The 20,163-nt window shown below is 40.7% G+C and overlaps 1 pseudogene; it reads left to right on the top strand.

Annotated features, from left to right (window-relative positions):
* The first annotated feature begins 17,094 nt into the window (after nucleotides 1–17,094).
* LOC148848984 (granule-bound starch synthase 2, chloroplastic/amyloplastic pseudogene) lies at nucleotides 17,095–18,534 on the top strand (annotated as a pseudogene).
* The last annotated feature ends 1,629 nt before the right edge of the window (nucleotides 18,535–20,163 follow it).

Here is a 20,163-nt window from a genome sequence, read left to right as displayed (position 1 = left end):
ATAGAAGAATGCCAATGTGCCTGTGACGAGCTGAAGTCTTACCTTCCCTCACCCCCTCTGCTCACTCGATAACTCCCATAAGATGTACTGTTTCTATATATCTCAACCGGGGACGAGGCAGTCAGTTCTATTTTGTTGAGAAACAAAGATGGAGTGCAGAGACCTATCTATTATGTAAGCAAGGTCCTCTGCGATGCTGAAACCCATTACCCCGAGGTGGAGAATTTAGCCTTTGCCCTGGTGGTCTTGGCCAGGAAACTCATACCGTATTTTTAATCCCACCACATTGTAGTTCTGACCAACCAGCTCCTCAAGTCTGTACTCACAAAAGCAAAGGCATCAAGATGGTTAACTAAATGGGCCATCGAGTTGTCTGAGTTCGACCAGTAATACCAGCCAAGGCCTGCAATCAAAGCACATGCCCTAGCTAATTTCTTGGTGGAGTGCACTTTCAGCAAACCTCTTGGCCAAGCTCTTGAGAATGATGATGGACCTCGGCCTACTTAGAAGTTGTTCATTGACAGACCCTCCAAATCCAAAGGAAGCAAAGCAGGCTTCATACTCCTCACCCAGACAACAGTGAAGTGGAGTATGACTTCTCGGCCTCCAATAATGAGGCTGAGTACAAGACCCTAGTCGTTGGTCTACAACTTGCCAAAGATCTCGGCGTTGAACACATTGAAGTCTTCAGCGAACGCGAGTACAATGCTAGAGAACCCAACATGGCCAAGGTACAAGAACTTTCCCACCACTTCCAGCACTTTTCCTTGCTACAAGATCCACAGGTGGAGAATATGAGAGCCGATGCCCTATCCAAATTGGCAAGAACTTTGGGTCTAGCCCTCGGCGAGTACAATGCCCTATCCAATTTGACATGACCCAACCCTCGGTTGCGCCATCCTCATTTCTTACCTGCTAAATGAGCAACTGTCAATCGATAGGAATGAAGCCAGACTAGTCCGACAGCAGGCTGCTCGCTACACCTTGCTTGAAGGAAAGTTGTACAAAAGATCTTTTACCCTACCCAACCTTCAATGTCTTTGTTAGGAGGAGGGAAAGTATGTGCTCCAATAGATCCATGAAGGCATCTACGGCAACCACATTAGAGGCAGAGCCTTGGCCCAAAAATCACTAAGGCAAGGATACTTTTTACCAATGGTTCATAAGGATGAAACCGAGCTAGTGTAGAAGTGCGTCAGTGCCGGAGACATCCAACATATCCTATCGGCCAACCACAACTCTTTTAGTTCTTAGTAGTCCGTGGACCTTCGCCAAGTGGGGTATGGATCTCATTGGCCCCTTCCCTCAAGATACTAGAAACAGAAAGTACCTCATCGTCGCCATTGATTACTTCTCCAAGTGGGTCGAAGTCGAGCCCTTGGACACCATCACGGCCAAGATGACACAAAACTTCTTTTGAAAAAACATTTTTTGCTGCTCCGACATTCCCCACATGCTGGTCATTGACAACAGGAAGCAATTTGATTATTCAGGATTCAGAGAATGGTGCACCAGTCTTATCATTAAGTAGCAGTACACCTTGGTAGGCATCCACAAACCAATGGCCTAGCCAAGGTCACCAATAGGAAAATTCTAGAAGGATTGAAGATTAGGATGGACAAAGCCAAAGGCCTTTGGGCCAATGAACTAATCAACGTCCTATGGGCCCACCAAACAACACCTCAGACTGCCATGGGAGAGACCCCATTCAACCTAACTTGTGACACCGAGGCTGTCATTCCAATAGAGATCGGACAGACGACGCTTTGAACCGAGGCGTACAACGAAGCTAAAAATGATGAAGAGCTCAAAAACAACCTAAATCTGTTGGAAGGAGTCTGAGAGCAGGCTCAACTCAAGACTGCAGCCTACTAGTAAAGGGTATCCCGCTATTATAACTCTCAGGTGAAGAAAAGACATTACAAAGAAGGAGACCTCATCCTCAAAAAAGTCATGGTGCTCAAGCCCGATGTTGGCAAGCACGGGCCCAACTAGGAAGGCCCCTACAAAATGAAGTAGGTCCTTGGCCCCAACACATTTTGGCATGAATATTTGAATGGAAGACCGGTCCCTCGAACTTGGAATTCAAAAAACCTCTGGATGTATTATAAATGAATGTATTTCTTTATGGGTAAGCAATGAATAAAGTGCAAAGTTCCTCCCCTCAGCTCCAACTTTAGTGTATAAGTTCTTATTTTGCTAACTTCTAGGACCCCTTGGCCGTGCGACTGGCCGAAGCACACAACCTCCTCCAAGTTTATACGTTCGGACTAGACAACGGCATAGGCATATGGTTCCTTGAAATCCAAACTTCTACTTGGCCTTCTCGCTAAGGCAAGGGACAACGAGGACCTCGGCTATGAGCATCGGCCAAAGACTTCGGCCTATCATGAATAAACTCACAAAAAATAAACTAAGTACTTCGCCAAGCAGGAAGTGTACCATGACCTCAGCCAAGAACGCCCCTGCGGCCTCGGCTGCCCGGAGGCTCACCACCCAAACACCCTTAAGGAAAGCCAAGTCAAGCTAGCTAAGGCACAATCCTTGCTCGGACACCTCAGCGGCATCAAGCAGACTTGGCTTAGCTTCCTTAGTAGAGATAAAGAACAGTCTGAAAAAAGTGAAGGCTATTGCCTCCCTTCCCTTCTCGCTAAGGAAAGGGCCCTCGACCCCTCAATGGCACAGTTCATCCTTGTCCAATTTGTTAGGGGTGAAGAGAAAGTCAAGAGAGCTAAGGCCTTTGCCTCCCTTTCCTTCCCGCTAAGAAAAGGAGCCCTGAGCCCCTCAGCAGCACAGCTCAGTCTCGGCTAAACTCCCTTAGTTTCATAAGCAAACGTCTAAGTAATAAACCACTTCGGATAACTTTTTTGTTGCTTGTGACCTCTTGGAAGGGGGCATCAGCCCCTAAGCACAAAAAAAAAAATGGTTGCAGGCACTAAAGGCACAAGTTATGAAAAAAAGTATTTCATTGATTGTGTTCATTCAGCTTTACAAAATCTAACCACGGTGGGGAAAGGCCGAGCCCCTTACAAAAATATTCCAAACAAAAGAAAAACGGAGAAGAAAAAGGGACAACTCATGTGATGTCCTCAATAGGAGCAAGAAACTTGGCGGAAGTAGGGACGTCAGTAGCTGGCACCTCAATGGTAGGGACCTCGACAGCAAACACCTCAATAGAAGGGGCCTTGGTAGGGAACCCCAACTGGTGGATCGGAAAGTCAGGCATCAACTACAACACCTGGAGCTTGGTGTTGTAGACAAAATGTATAGGATTTTGGTCTGTAAATAATTTTTTTATTTTCTAGACAAAATGTATAGGATCGGATCTAATGTAATTAATAGAAAATTAGGTTTTTCTATTTTTTTTTTACATTGGAAGAAGTGTTGGTTCGCGTGGAGGAGAAGACTTCTCGCAGATACAAGATCTTTAATCTACGATTTGCAGAAACCGAATTTGCAATCTGCAATTAACCATTTGTTTTATAGGTTTGCAATCACACATACAACCCTCTGAATGTAATTCTTGCTGATTCTTGATTGTCTTTAATCGGCTGAATTTTTTTCAGATCATAATCTTGAATTGAATCTTGTAATGGACACCAAACCCAAGGCCGGTTTCACCCATGGTTGGTCCAAATTGGTTGGACTGAACTTGTAGTTCAATAGGGGATTGTTCTCAGCTCAAAATTCTGATTTGGGCCAGGGGTTTGATGGCCCATTACAAGATGCAATTCGACCCACCCCGTAAAACCTAACTTTGTTAAGTTAAAACTACATTAGCCCTATTTCAACATAAATGCTACATGGGTCAAACTGCCTTTTACAGTTCAGCCCATATACCTAGATAATGTTATATGATAATATTATGGGCTTTAATGGCCTGATATAGATTTAACTTAAATTAATTAGGGTTTTTTAGTTGATGTGATTAATTTGATCAATTATCATGCATTTGGATGTATGTGATGTGTGATGTGCTACGTACATGGGCCATAAGCACTTGAACCATGTACATTCGTTAGTTGTTCTCTACGCACACCATGGCAGAATACACATCACTTCCATGGTGCCCTAAAGATCATTGGATGATCTCCCTTTCCGGTGGGCCCCAAATCAACTTCCTCTCCAAGAGGAACCGTGCAAAATCCTAGCTGTTTTGGGCCCATTTGATTCTGACTTTAAAAAAGTCAGTGGGAGCCACTTTGGTTTGACCTAAATCAAATCTAGGGATGTAACAACTTGTTCCCTCTAGATATATATAAGCGCATGTGATAGGGAGATTCATATGATGAATTCTTTAAAAGCCTTCTGTCATTAGCATGAATATGGGCTTATTAGTAATGAGGAGATGCACCATAAAATTGGTCTATCCATTTGCTAGTTAGTCTATTTGATTGCTTCATAAGATGATAGGGGCATCCTAGATCGATGTGGGAGGGGCCTATCCTAAAATGGAAGAATCTCTCACGATACCTTGGCGTTTACGAATATGACAGGTCTACACTTACTGGACAAAAAGGTCTAACCTAAAATGACAATGAACCTTGTTTGACAGAGGCCAAAGGGAAAGCTCATAAGATGAGTAGATATGATCCTTTACAAAAAGTGGTGGGGCTTTGCAGCTGAAACATTTGCCTCCATGCATGGTATGTGATTTCCCATATTTCTAGAGACATAACCGCGTCTCCGTTACTAAGATGGGAGGGAAATCTCAGAGATGAAGAAATGGAAATTGAACATAGATTAAAAGCCTTTTTCTATGACATGAATCAATTTAGGTTGTAGACTAATAATTTGCATTGCCTTTTATCAGAAATGGCAAACGGATAATTCGCCAAACTGTTGGATGATAATAAGCTTAAGGGCCCAAATTATGCTGACTGGTTCTGTAACCTTATGTTGGTGTTGATGCCTGAGAAATTGGACAAGGTAGCCAAAAACACTACACCAGAACGTCCGGGTGATAGGGCTTCTAAGGCCCATAGGAGGGAATATCAAGAATGGGAGGAAAAGAACTATCTTTCCTGGTGTTACATTATAGCCTCCTTAGACAATCCGATACAAAGACAGTTCGATAAGATCGAAGTGTCCAGAGATTCCATGGATAGTCTAAGGACCATGTATTAAGAGCAGAATCATTCTACTCGACAGAAAGTTCTAGAGTTGTTTAGAGTTGTTTATGACCACACAGACGACTGAGAACTAATAGGTTCATGACCATTGTCTAAACATGATGGGATACATTAATGAACCGGAGGCTCGGGGATCTAGGCTAGATGATGACACCAAAATTGATATCGTCCTAAACTCTTTGCCTCCCTCCTTTAATCAGTTTTTCATGAACTATAGCATGAATAAGCTAAAGGTTGGCCTTCAGGAACTCAACAATATGTTGTAGAGGGTTGAAGAACTGATTAAGAAGGACAGACCGATTGTCTTGCTTGTTGAAGTTGGCAAATCGGAAAAGAAAATGTAGAAGGCAAAGAAGAATCCTCAAAAAAGGTTGGCAAACCTAAAAGGCAGAGGACAAGATATCAAATGCCTATCATTTTTGTAAGAAAACCGGCCAATGGAATAGGAATTGTCCTCAGTATCTGGAGACCAAGAAGCAAGATAACTTTGAATCCTTTCTCATAGAAACCAATCTGTTGGTTACTTCTGCATCCTGGTGTATTGACTCCGGGGCCTCTACTCATGCATGTAACACATTGTAGGAGTTCAAGACAAGTAGAAGGCTGAGTGACGGAGAAGTGACTCCTTACTTGTGGACTTCTGCAACAGTTGTGGCTATAGCTATAGGAACTATAGATTTTTATTTCAAATAAGGAATAATTACTCTTAAAGATTGTCTTTATATATCTAATTTGAGAAGAAATTTGATTCTTCTTTCAAAATTGTGTATAGATGGCTATTCTATTTTATTCAGTAATGTGATTACTATTAAACGGAATAACAAATTCCTCACTTACGGAGAGCTTGAGAATGGTCTCAATGTTCTCAATCCTTCTCTGGAAATAAACTTAACCGAAACTACACCGAATATAGTCCCCAAGAAAAGAACACATGATATAATTAATCCCACGTGCCTGTGGCATTACCGACTTAGCCGCATCAACATAGATCGTATCACTAGATTGGCAAAGGATGGTCCTTTGGATTTTCTAACTGTAGAAGATCTTCCAACCTATGAACCTTTCCTTCATGGTAAGATGACGAAATGGCCATTTATAGGTAAGCCTGAAAGATTTACAAGCACACTTGACTAGATACATACTGATGTATGTGGTTCCATGAATGTTAGGACACATAACTAGCATGTTTATTTTATAACATTTACCGATGATTTCTCACAGTATGGTTATGTGTACCTAATGAGACATATGTCCGAATCCTTTGAAAAGTTCAAAGAGTTCAAACAAGAGGTTGAGAAACAGTTGAGGAGACAAATTAAGGCCCTTCAATCAGATCGAGGAGACGAATATCTCTCCGACGAATTCAGGGACAACTTTAAGAAAAATGGAATTGTATCACAACTAGCTCCTTCTGCTACACCACAGTTAAATGGTATATCGAAGAGGAGAAATTAGACTCTATTGGATATGGTCAGATCACTTCTCGTCTACTCAAAATTACCTATATCCTTTTGGGGCTATGCATTAAAGACTGCGATATACGTGTTGAATTGGGTTCCAACCAAATCCATTCCTAAGACTCCATATAAGCACCAATAAGAAACCAAGTGTGAAACACTTGAAGATTCGGGGCTATCCGGCACATGTTGAAAGAACAAGTGTTGATAAATTGGAATCCAAAATTAGTTGTTGCCTATTTATGGGTTACCCCAAAAGCTCTGTAGGCTATTTATTCTAAGACCCAAATGAGCAAAAGGTGTTTTGTAGTCGAAATGCCTATTTCCTGGAAGAAGACTACATCCAAGACAGTCATCATTAGGAAATACTTCTTGATGAGGAGAGCCCAGGAGTAGTGGGAAATGTCTCATAGGCTCCAGAAAATAACCAACCTAAAAGGTCTACCTGGGTATCTAGGCCTCCAATTCGTTACGGATATGATCCAGAAACTTACTTGATGGAAGCCATGAACAGTGGGGAAGATCCCATGACTTATACGGAAACTATGTTAGATATAGATTCCTTGAAGTGTGTAGATGCCATGAAAGCCAAGATGGACTCAATGGAGACAACAAGGTCTGAACTCTTGTAGACCCACCCCTTGGATGAAAGAAATTGGTTTCAAATGGATCTAGAAGAGGAAGAAGGGCCCTAATGGTAAGATTGAGACCTATAAAGCTCGTCTTGTGGCAAAAGGGTACACTCAAAAAGAGGGAATCGATTATGAGGAAACCTTTTCACTAGTGGCTATGCTCAAGTCCATTAGGATCCTGTTAGCTGTAGTAGCAAACCATGATTATGAAATTTGACAAATGGATGTCAAAATAGCATTCCTAAATGGAGAACTTATTGAAACTATCTACATGTAGCAACTGTAAGGATTCATTACTGCAGGTCAGGAACACATTGTGTGTAAAATTAATCGATCCATATATGGACTTAAGCAAGCTTCTAGGAGCTAGAACATCTAGTTTGACTCTACCATCAAATAGTTTGACTTTGAGTAGAATCTGGATGAACCTTGTGTTTACAAGAAAACAGTGGGAGATAAGGTTACGTTCTTGGTTTTGTATGTAAATGACATTCTACTCATTGGGAATAATGTAGGAATGTTAACTACGGTGAAAGTGTGGCTTCCACAGTATGTAGGAATGTTAAATACATTCTTGGGACTTTGACTTTATAAAGATAGATCAAAGAGGATAATAGGATTATCCCAATCTACTTACATTGACAAAATTGTCAAGAGATACAACATAGAGAATTCCATGAAATGAAATGTTCCTTTTAGGCATGGAGTCACTCTCTCCAAGGGTATGTCTCCTAAGACTCCCGAGGAGATTAAGGGCATGAGAGAGGTTCCCTATGCCTTAGCCGTAGGGACCATCATAATGCCATGTTGTGCACTCGGCCAGACATTGCCTAGGCAGTAGTGCGGTAATTAGATACCAATCGAACCTAGGACAAAAGCATTGGATAGTTGTGAAAAACATACTTAAATACTTTCGAAGAATAAAAAGTTTTGTCTAGTATTCATTGGTAGTTCACAATAGATTCTAGGGTATACTGATGTTGATTTCTAATCAGACCCAAGTGATAGAAAGTCTACATCTCGTTACATCTTTTCGATGGGGTCCTTTGTAGTAAGAAAAATAGTTCACAACCAAAGACAAGCACATTGCCATAAGTGAGGCTACCAAGTGGATGAAGTTGTTCATCCTAGAATTTGGAATCCTACCATATCACCCATTCCACTGTTGTGTGACAACACTAGATCTACGGGAGATTATTTGTAGAGGGCACGTACAGATTCAGAATGTAGCATCGACGGAGAATGTGACAGACCCATTGACTAAGCCACTGACACAAAAAGTGTTTAAGAAACATGTAGACAGTTTGGGACTCTGGCTTGTACCCAATTAGACCTAAGTGCAAGTGGGAGTTATTAGACAGTGTATGCCCTTATCTCCAATCAAATTGATGTACATTTTGACATTTATTGTAAATGAATAAAGTAAATAATTGATTCATGTTATCTATGGTGTGTTTTTGTGTAATACCCTTAAACTAGGCACTTATGAGACTTGTGTTAGTTTAGAATCTTTACAATTGTTGAATAGACCTGGGGAAGTTTATCCTACCAAGGTTGACACTAATGTGCTGCCAAGTCAGTTGGGGTGACTTGTCTTAGCTGCTAGGGTGAGACATGAAGCACATGTAGTGTGGGTTTGCTTAAAACCCTAAACTGGACCATTTTTTAGTTATGCCCTAGACCTTGGAGACAAATGAGCAAAACTGGAAAGTTACACCTAATCCTAGACTCGATTATGGTACTGCACTAGGTGTTGGGTTGGGTTGTCTTTGATATGCCAATCAGTGAGATCCTTAGTGGAGGTCAAAACCTGGGTATGTTGGGGCAGTCTAAGAATTCACCTGAGTGGGTGATCATAGTGACAAAATCAGCCCCTTTGTCAGACAAAGTGAATGATTGGGGAATGCACTCTCTCTGATGGAAACCTAAACTGCCGGTAGTTGATTTCAAACTTATTGAGATTTATTTTGCAAATTATATATATATATATATATATATATATATTATGGTTTCATAAAATGTTTGCAAAATGTTTTAATTCCCAGGATCCATGTGAGCAAAGAATGCAATGTTGTACCTTGCAACTGAGGGAGAGGTCCTCTCTTGTCGGGCAGTGTTTGATCATTATGGGTTGAAAGGTTAAGTGTAAAACCATTTAGGGTTTTTACCTGATGGGATAATCTCACATAAGTCCATAGTCTTTGGGCCTTTATAAGGTGGCTGGACCTAGGGACCATTTAGTGTAAATGTTGGGCCTGTTAAGAGTCCATACTGATAGGCTTAGGGGTTCACTATCTTCAGCAGTGAATTTGATAAAAGAACCCTCTCCTGATATGATTAGGAAGCCGATTCAAGAAGGATTATAAATAGAGGGAGAAATCCTTATGTTATACACTTTTTGCAAATCTAGATCTCCTCTCTGTTCTTACTGCCCTGCCCATTTCAATCTCCACATTCTTGGAGTGATCAAGAAAGGTTCTTAATTCTGATTCTTACTAGAAGAATCAGATCTGAAGTTGTGCTCACATCCCCTGCGTGATCTTTGCTGAAGGGTTGAAATTCTTGCTGAAGAATTGCTTTGCTGATCTTGCCTCATCCTAAGCTATGTCATCCTCAGTGGAGGTGGGATTTTGTGACCTCTTTGGGCATGAACACCTACGTTGGGAGCTACTTGTTTGGATTCCGTATCAGGTATAACCCTCCCTTAATCTAGGTTTCAGATTTGGTCCGGTTGTTTTAAGAACAAACCTTGAAATATGTAGTTTTACTAAATCAGGGAATAGGATTCCTGAAAGGGAGAAAGAAATTTTTTGAAATTTTGCCCAGCCACCCTGCATGGTCCTCACTGGGACCCTAATCTTAAAATTCTTGGGGATGTAATACTTCTTAGCAAGAGCCTTCACCTGCTCCATACTAAGAACATTGTATAGTTCAGAGCACTGAAGATGCTCCATTGTCACCCCTCAGGCTGCATACTCGGCCACCATCCTTGGACTGAGCTCAAGAACGTCCTTGCCCTCAAACACCTCAGGTGACCCTAGGTCTCCCTCGGCTTCCCTCACCCTTGTAGACCCAACGCTTTTACGAGGAGAGTCATCTCCCTCGGCTTCCCTCAACCTACAGAGGTTGTCCTCTCCCTCAGCACTTCGATCTCGGGCCTTGGAGCAGGGCCCTCGGACTTGCTAGAGTAGCTCTCGCTACTGGTAGCCGAGGAGGTGTCATGGGACAATCTCGCTCCCAAGGATTCCAGGAGGTGATAGCACTCAGGACTAGAGTCTGAGTAAGACATCAAGTAGGTGAAGTTCTTTACCTCAAAAGACAAAGTTTGGAAAACTTTAAGGGAAGCAGAAAGGAAGGCTGAGGTCTCTGAAGGCTAAAGCTTTGGAAGGCAAATGGTGAAGTCAAGCTCAAGTAAGTACCCTATTTAAAGAATAATGGATGGCCCAGATCGCCTCCAATCTAGCGGCCACCGAGCGACCACCTTAACGACCCAATTTGGTGATCAACACATGTCGCTTGCCTTAGGAAGATGAAATGACACCGAGTGAGTCAACCCTTCTACTCACTGAGTCAAAAGGTTTACCCAACAATCCTAAATCAGAAATAGCATGACCCAGCCAACCTGACACTCGTCTCATGTACAGATATGATGTGACGATTCACCTCATGCACGTTTATGACCCAAAGCCCATCTTGGGCATGGTCCTAACCCGCTACTATGGAACCCATAGCACACACGGTCTACCCTTGGTGCTGAGACCCGTCTTCCATACGGCCCTCAGCCTACCAATAACAACATCCATCCCCAGCATGGCTATGACGTACCATCCATGGTACATACGATAGTCTCTGGCCAAGGCTAATGGCTTGCACAAACCCACCGTAATACCAGTAAAGCACATGACTTGGGGACACATATGTCTCGTATCTATATACAACATGGTACCGAGCTCCCTAAGATGAAGTCGACGCCTTCACACGACCATTCCCCTTTACCACTACTAAGAGGCGGAATCAAAGCCTAAGCCAATGCCATCGTGCTCAAAGACAAGATACCTCCTCGTTCAGCTGATGCCGAAGTCAAGGCCTTCGTCAAATAAAGCAAATCAACGCCTCTTAGCAAGGACAACACTCTCTCTTCAACCGAAGCCAAGGTCCTCATCTAAGACCTCCACCACGGCCTCAAGAGTGGGGGGCAAATGATGTAGGCGCATATACTAGGCCCATTGGCATGACAATACTTGGCAACATCAAATGGCGACGCGCAGCCTAGGGTAGATGGGATCCTAGTCATCCGCTTATAACTAACTCCAGGTACGTTCAAGTATAAATAAGTGGCATCATTCCATAGGTTAGTTATCTTGGCATTTACTACTCTTAGTTCTCTAGCTTCCTAGTGGCCTTATTTGAGCTACCCTACTCAGGCCTCATCTGCCCTCCTCGTTACACACTTGCTAACTTGACCATTAGAGTCACCGCCCCTTGGATAACACCTGGGGCCTTTGATGTGGTTCTTCCTCCACAGGTCAGACTTACAGGCCCTCAGCTCTAGGAGCCCTCGAACTCTTCAGCCAGCCCTCGTCGTGGAAGTGAATTGACATTGTTGCCCTCGGCCCATTCCAGGTAGCAATAGTTTCAAAAATGTATTGCTATCCCATCCTATGATCGAAAGAAATGCCTATCAATAAATGAATTCAAAAAATGTTATGAATTCAATTTAAGTATGTTAATTAGTGGGGACTCGTCAACATGTAAGAGTATACAATTGTTTTATATAATAATTAATAATCATTTATATTTTATATACTAATTTTAATAATTTTTTTACAATACAAAAATAACAATAATTAATATTAGATAAGATTGTTTATCAAACTTAGTGATAGCAATTTTCCCCATTTTCTCGATCCCCATGGAGATCTGCCCCGAATGGGGCAAGGATGGGGATGATTTTCCCCCCATAGGGATAGAGATGGGGAAACTTTCATCCCCATTGGCGAGGATGGTGTGGGGACAAGGAGAGTACTCCCTCGTGTGGACCCCAATCCCAACTAATATATATGTATATATACACATATTTCTATATGTTAATATTTTAAAAAATACGGTTGAATTCTTTGAATCTTTTCTAAAAGGATTGTAAATCTTTACTATTTTATTTTTATTTTTTAAATATAATAAAAAAAACATAATGGTTGATTAATCTTCAATATTTATTCAAAATTTACAGCAAAAATATACAATAAATTAAATTTAAAAAGCTAAATAACCGTAATTTAACAAAACTTCAATAAATTTTGAAAATTTTCTATTAAATAATAAAATAAAAATAGATTTATACACAATTATTGAAAATATATTTATCACAAAAACAATAAATAAATACTAAAGTACAATAAATATTAATTTTAGTATAGATAAAAATATAATAAATAAAGACTAAGTTTTTAAAATTATTATTAATAAACAATTATATTTTTGAATGTTGTTTTTAGAATTATTAATTAGTATGAATGAAATTAGATATTTACAATATTATTTATTTATTGAAATAATATCATTATTTAAATTTTAAAATATTAATTACTTGTTGAATTTAATAATCCATAAAACTATAGTACTATTAATACATAATTTTGTTATTTTAATGATTTAAAATCCAATTATGTTAAATATTTTGTTATTTAAATATTTAGTTATTTAACTAAATATTTAAAATCTTAATCCATTAATTATAATTGAATGTTATTTAGTAACTATATAAACTATATTATTAATTGATTTAAAATATTAACTTTAGTATTTTATTATTTAAGATATTTAGTTATTGAAATATTTAGATAACATTTCATTTTTATGTTGATTTTTTGTTTGAATAACATTTAGATTGAATAATCCTAAAAATCATAATGTATATTGTATGTACATAATTTCGTAATGAATTTTGTAAAAATATATAATTATTTTTTGTCCTTTTAATAAATATTTTAAAATTATTATATAATTTTGTTAGAATATTAAAACAATTCTTAAATTTTTTAATTCAAACGTTTTTTAGATAGATGTAGATTAAAAGTGGGGGAGAACATAAATAAGAATTAGAGATAATTTAGGTGAGAAATTTTCTACAAAATTAGAGATAACTTAGGATAAAGTTGTGGATAGTGGAGGAGGTTGTTTAGGAGAAATTTTAGGATATTAGATTATTTAGGTTATTGGAACATTTGGGAGAGAGAGAGAGAGAGAGAGAAGAGAGAGAGAGAGAGAGAGATTTTAAGAAGATAATATATATATATATATTTCTTAACAGGGCTCTAATAGGAAAGTCTCAAAAAGAGTATGCCAATTGTCAACTAAAAACTCTTTTTGTGGAGTATTAATGAAGGTAATAAATGTGTTTTAGGGAAATTGTCTAAAACAAATCCATGAGTTTTTATCATTCCTCTTAAACTCACCACAACTTTTCAAAATGTCTAAAACTCACCATGTCACTAACTTGACGTTAATCAGACTAACAGGCGCTAATGTATTACTATTTTAACCTTCATAGAAAAATATAAAATATATACAAAATAAATTAACCGGTGTTTATTTATTACCATTTTAATATTTAGACAAGAAAAAAAGGAAAAAAGTTCAAAAAAAATGTTTTCAAATATAAAATACGTAAAAATTAGAAATTACAAAAAAATATAAAAATTATAGAAATTGAAAATAAAATAAAAATTATTTAATTTATAGAAACTATAGAAATTGAAAAACAAAATCATAAAAATGCCAAATATTATAGAAAAACACAGAAATTGTAAATAAATAACAAAAATACAGGAAATTTTATAGAATGTTGAAAATAAAAAAATGAAAAAAAAATGAAATTATAAAAATCATTTGAAATTATAACAAAACATTAAAAAATGCAAAATAACAAGAAAAATGAAATCTGAAAAAGACCATTTTTCCTCTAAATCACCATTCAAGGGTAATTTGGTCATGAAAATTGTTATTTATGCTGACATAGACACCTCTGTTAAGAAGCATGAACATTGCGCTAACGGAACATGAGTCTTGGAAAATAAAAAGTTACTGACATGGTGAGTTTTAGACATTTTGAAATGTTGTGGTGAGTTTAAGAGAAATGTTGAAAACTCATGGTGAGTTTTAGACAATTTCCCTTAATTTTAAATTGGGGATATCAAGTGTGAACCACTCACTCAGTTCAGTTCATTTGAGCTTTAACTCAACTATGAGCTACAAAATCCAATTGAGATTGTCATTGAATATAATGAAGTATCCATTGTGAGATTTACTCCCTGTACAAATTTGATTCACATAATCTACATGGGAGTACAAGTGGATGCTTTTTGAGAAGTAGAGACATTGTTGATAAGACCTATATGCACTTCTCCTTTCATCTTGAATAAATGCCTTCTTTGTGTTCAAAGGAAGTTCTCATTTGACTCTACCCTACACATATAATTGTGGTTGAAAAAAATATTTTGAGCTGGCCTATTTTGTAGATCTTACATCTGTCCTCGCATTAACCACTAAACATAGGGATGGCAATTTTCCCCAATACCCTGATTCCCATGGGGATCAGGGATCTGCCCCGAATGGTGTGGGGATGGGGATGATTTTCCCCCGCGGGGACAGGGATGGGGAAATTTTCATCCCCATTAACGGGAATGGGGCGAGAACTCCCCGCCTTGTGGGGACCCTGATTTCTGCCCAGTGGGATCCCTACAAATATATATGTATATATGTATGCATATGTTATATATGTATATATGTACACATACATCTATATATTAATATTTTTAAAAATATGGTTGAATATGTTTAAATCTTCTCTAATAGGATTGTAAATTTTAATATTTGAATTTTATTTTTTAAATAAAACAAAAAGCAAAAACAAAATGGTTAAATCCCTGCGAGGATGGGGATCCCCGTCGGGATGGGGATGGGGAGAGGCTCCACATCCCTGCCCTGCCTCGTTGCCATTCCTAACTCAACTAATTAATTAATATGCAGTGTATATTACATTCCTCCAAGGCATAGCTCAACATCATGACATGAAGGACATTGTTGTACATTGAAGCCATACAATAATAGGGTCTATGTGAGAGTGCTACGAATAAATAGCATGTGAAGTTGATTCAACCTTAACCTACAATCAAGGGGGTTTCTATAATGTGGATGAAATATTGGTGGGTGTGCATTGATCTACATAACACCACTGTCTATAGTCGTTTTGATCTATAGATAAAATATATGAACTAAAATGATCCACACCCAAAGGGGCATTCTGCAAGTTTGATGTAAACCAATTCACACCAAATGTATTGATTGCATACATCTCACATACAACTAATGAGATAATCTATATAGTCAATCATAAATAAAAAATTCGTATATTTTAAACACACAATAAATTGAAAAACAATACAAAATGATAATAAATAAAATAAAAAAACCAAAAAAAATATTTTTGTCATATATGTCAAATATTAGAGAAAGAGAAAACAAGCTTCTGTCTTGCCTCTTGTTCCTGATCAGCAGTAGAGACTGATAGAGTAGTGGATTTGTTAGTGGTGGCCTAGTGACATAGAACAGTGAGGAACTAAAATGATAAGAAAATAGAGTTTAGGGCATCATGCAATGCATTGAGTCACTCCAACCGAGTTGGGCAACAATGGATGGTCCCCATCAACAAGATAGAAACTAGGAGGAGAAATTAAGTCACGGATATATAGTCCTAGTCCACGAGGTATTGTGGACGGGACCATATAGTAGCCTAGTAGGTGTGGCCCGTGGTCTCCAACTGTTATTTTCATCTTGCTTGAAGCTTCTTAGGCTCATTTGCAAGGAGTACAAATACAAATATGTACAGTGCAAATACATAGAAAATAATACAAAATACAATATTTTGCACTCTACAAAATTGCATTTGTACTGCTTCCAAAACTGAGCCTTAATGCATCATTTTCTTATAACCATTTTAAAGAAAAGCACCTTTGACTTCTAGAACATATGATGAACAAATTAGCAATAATGCTTTCCCAAAATATACAAATTGTGGTAGAATGTTATGGACACACCGACCGACAGCGCACTGCGGCGCAGTCATAGGCAGCAGCATGCACAGCAGGCCGCACAGCAGTAGGCACTGCCTGGCAGAGCCGCAGAGCAGCACGCGCCGCCCGACAGCGCGCAACACGCACCGCCCGGCAATGTCGCACTGCAAAACGCACCGCCCAACAGTGCGCACGCCCCGCCTGGCAGCACACAGCATGCACTGCCCAGCAATGCGCAGCATGCACCGCACGACAGCAGCACGCACCGCACAGCAGTAGCACCGCGAGACACGTGCACCGCCCGATAGCAGCAGTAGGGTGGGGCCCACATGACAACTCATCAGGGTGGGTCCACACTCTACTCACCAACTCGCCGCCAGCTTCACCCTCCCTTATCCCTTATCCCTTATCTTATCTTATCCTAAGTAAGAGTTGTGTTACTATTAGGAGTAGGTAATTAGGAGTTTGAGTTTGAGTTGGATTACTGTAGCCTAGCCGAATCCAACAAGGAATTCCCTTTTGTAATCTCCTATTTAAGGAGCTACGAGTTGAAATAAAGCATTCAGTTTTCCAGTCAAGAAAAGAGTGAGGAGAGTTTGGGTGGTCTCTTGGACAAATCACCCATTCAGAGAGTTTGGGTGGTCTCTTGGGCAAATCACCCATTCAGTTTTCCACAATAGGTTATGCACGCAAGGGAAGGCACAAGGGAAAGCAAGAGGTTCTCCCCGTGGACCGACCTGTGACGAGATCCTATGTGCGGGCTCATAACATTCTGGTATCAGAGCCAAACGTCACGGGCGATATGGAGCAGCTATCATCCCAGGTTAGTGAACTGGAGCATAGGCTAGCAGAAACCAGCATGGAGGTTCATGAAGTCAAGAAAGATGTCCGGGAGCTGCGACGTCGGCTAGAAGCATTCCTCTGCAACAAAGAAAGGAGTTCTGAGGGAATCGCCAATACAAACAGTCGCCGACCGGACTGGGTAGAGGCATCCAACAAACAGCAGATCGCTGCCCCTACAGCCGCAGTTATTTCCAAGGATCAGTGCACAGAGGATGAAACTATAAAGTCTCCTCCTTTGGCCGGGGACAATGTCACGAACATTATATTGGTACCTACAGAATGCGCTCCTTGGTTGAAGACAGGTGGGCTTGGCGATGTTGTTGGGACTTTACCGAAGGCTTTGGCTCGGCATGGACATATAGTTATGGTTGTGGTACCACGGTATGGTAACTGTGTAGAAGCCCAAGAAACAGGAGTGCGCAAGAGATATAAGGTGGATGGGCAAGATAAGGAGGCTGCTCTTGAGGTTCTCTTCTGTAAGTATATCCAGTACGTTCCTGTGATCCACAACATAGCACACTGGGGTCATGGTCTAGTACGTGATTTTCGTTATGTGGATCTTCCACAAAACTACTTCAAACTACATGACCCAGGAGGTGGGGAACACTTCAATGTCCTTGCAACTGACCTGAGAGCAGCAGATCGTGTAGTCACTGTAAGCCATGGTTACGCCTGGGAGCTGAAAACTAAAGAAGGTGGCTGGGGTCTGCATCAAATAATAAATGAGTTTGATTGGAAGCTGAAGGACATAGTGAATGGGATTGATGCAAATGAAGGGAACCCACAGTTAGATGTTTACCTGGCATTGGATGGCTACACCAATTACTCTGCGGAGACTCTTCAGACTGGCAAGCCTCAATGCAAAGAAGCTCTACAGAGGGAGCTTGGTCTTCCTCTTCGGGAGAATGTTCCTCTGATTGGGTTCATTGGCAGGCTTGACCATCAGAAAGGTGTTGATCTCGTAGCTGAGTCCATTCCTTGGATGGTGAACCAGGATGTGCAACTAGTCATGTTGGGCACTGGGAGACCTAATCGGGAATAGCTTCTCAAACATTTTGAGAGTCAACACCATAACAAAGTCAGGGGTTGGGTTGGTTCCTCTATGAAAATGGCCCATCGAATAACTGCTGGTGCAGACATCCTACTCATGCCTTCTAGATTTGAGCCATGTGGACTGAACCAGCTTTATGCACTGAGCTACGGGGCAGTCCTTGTTGTTCATGCTGTTGGTGGACTGAGAGATAGTGTGCAGCCGTTTGATCCATTGGCAGAGTTCCAAGCCACGTATCCGGAATTCGAGCTTGAAGACAAGCTCGTGGTCCAGGAGGGGTGTGATGTTATGGACACACCGACCGGCAATGCACTGCAGCGCAGTCATAGGCAGCAGGCCGCACAGTAGTAGGCATCGCCCGACAGAGCCGCACAGCAGCACGCACCGCCTGGCAGCACGCAGCACGCAGCACACACTGCCCGGCAGTGCCACACAGCAGAATGCACCACCCGACAGCGCGCACGCACCGCCTGGCAACACGCAGCATGCACCGCCTGGCAGTGTACAGCACGCACCGCATGGCAGCAGCACGCACCTCACGGCAGTAGCACGCACCGCACGGCAATAGCATGCACCGCACAGCAGAAGCATCGTGAGACGCATGCACCGCCCAGCAGCAGCAGTAGGGTGGGGCCCACCTGATAGCTCATCAGGGTGGGTCCACACTCTGCTCACCAACTCGTCGCCAGTTTCACCCTCCCTTATCCTTTATCCCTTATCTTATCTTATCCTAAGTAAGAGTTGTGTTACTATTAAGAGTAACAAGGAATTCCCTTCTGTAATCTCCTATTTAAGGAGCTACGAGTTAAAATAAAGCATTCAGTTTTCCAGTCAAGAAAAGAGTGAGGAGAGTTCAGGTGGTCTCTTGGACAAATCACCCATTCGGTTTTCCACAATAGGTTAAGACGCAAGGGAAGGCACAAGGGAAAGCAAGAGGTTCTCCCCGTGGACCGACCCATGACGAAATCCTACGTGCGGGCTCATAACATAGAACTGTTATTAGATCATATTTACATTGAATCTTGTGACACCTGAACCAGATCAGATCTTGGGATTTTAGATTGGATTCAGATCCTATTAGACTCACATTGTGTTCAGTTTTAATTCAAGCCAACTTTATATTTCTGGGATGTAGAATTAAAATCCAATCTAATTATCTAAATAGATCATCCAATTACAACGATCTAATCATAAACATACCCTTTTTTGTTCGACTTCCATTCTGGCTTTGAAAACAGGAAATATGTCTATACAAAATAGAAAGAATCAAAAAGCTAGGTTTAATTTTGCATTTTTACATTACAACTCAAATATCAATGCTTTGAGTGTTATTGTGGGTAGGGATGGCAATCTCTATCCTACTTGGTGGATATTGATCCATCCCTACCCACCCTGATAGAAAGGTCTTATTTTTTTAAGGACGAATTTGGGAGTGCCATTTGGACGGGTTTAGGGATCTATAATATATATAGTTATGGGTAGGTGATGCTACACGATCTGGGTATTCCTAGCTAGCTGTGACCTGGCTTCTGGCTAGAACAGACGGATAAGTTAGAACTGGAGAAATCTCAAAGAAAGAACAAAGAGTAAGAGTGATGAAAGTGCTTAAGCTTCAATACCCTTTCTTCATGAGGATTGGGGTTCTTTTATGTTGGAGCTCGGTCACACCTGGCATAACTGCCACTGCCCTAGCCGTTACTGCCAGGGCAGGTGTGGCAGGTGCAGGTTGCGGTTACAGACTGCTATCGTCGGGTACAGACTCGACAGACACGTCACGCTTTTCAGAGATGGCAAACAGAATGCCGCCTGGCAAGCAGAATGCCACCTGGCAAGGGATCAGAGCCCTGCCACAGGATCCGGAAAGTACGGATGTCAGGCAGGTTTTCTTGCAGCCTGCTGAGCTATTGTACGTCAGACCACCTGAGGCAGGTTTGTCTCGGCACCGAGGTGCCGAGGTGCCTGCGTTGGAGGCGGTGC

The sequence above is a fragment of the Nelumbo lutea genome, chromosome 6 (assembly GCF_056320005.1).
Source record: "Nelumbo lutea isolate HS-2025 chromosome 6, American lotus-T2T, whole genome shotgun sequence".
NCBI lineage: Eukaryota > Viridiplantae > Streptophyta > Magnoliopsida > Proteales > Nelumbonaceae > Nelumbo > Nelumbo lutea.
Note: the sequence above shows the minus strand (reverse complement) of the source record. Positions and strands in the feature narration are given on the sequence as shown.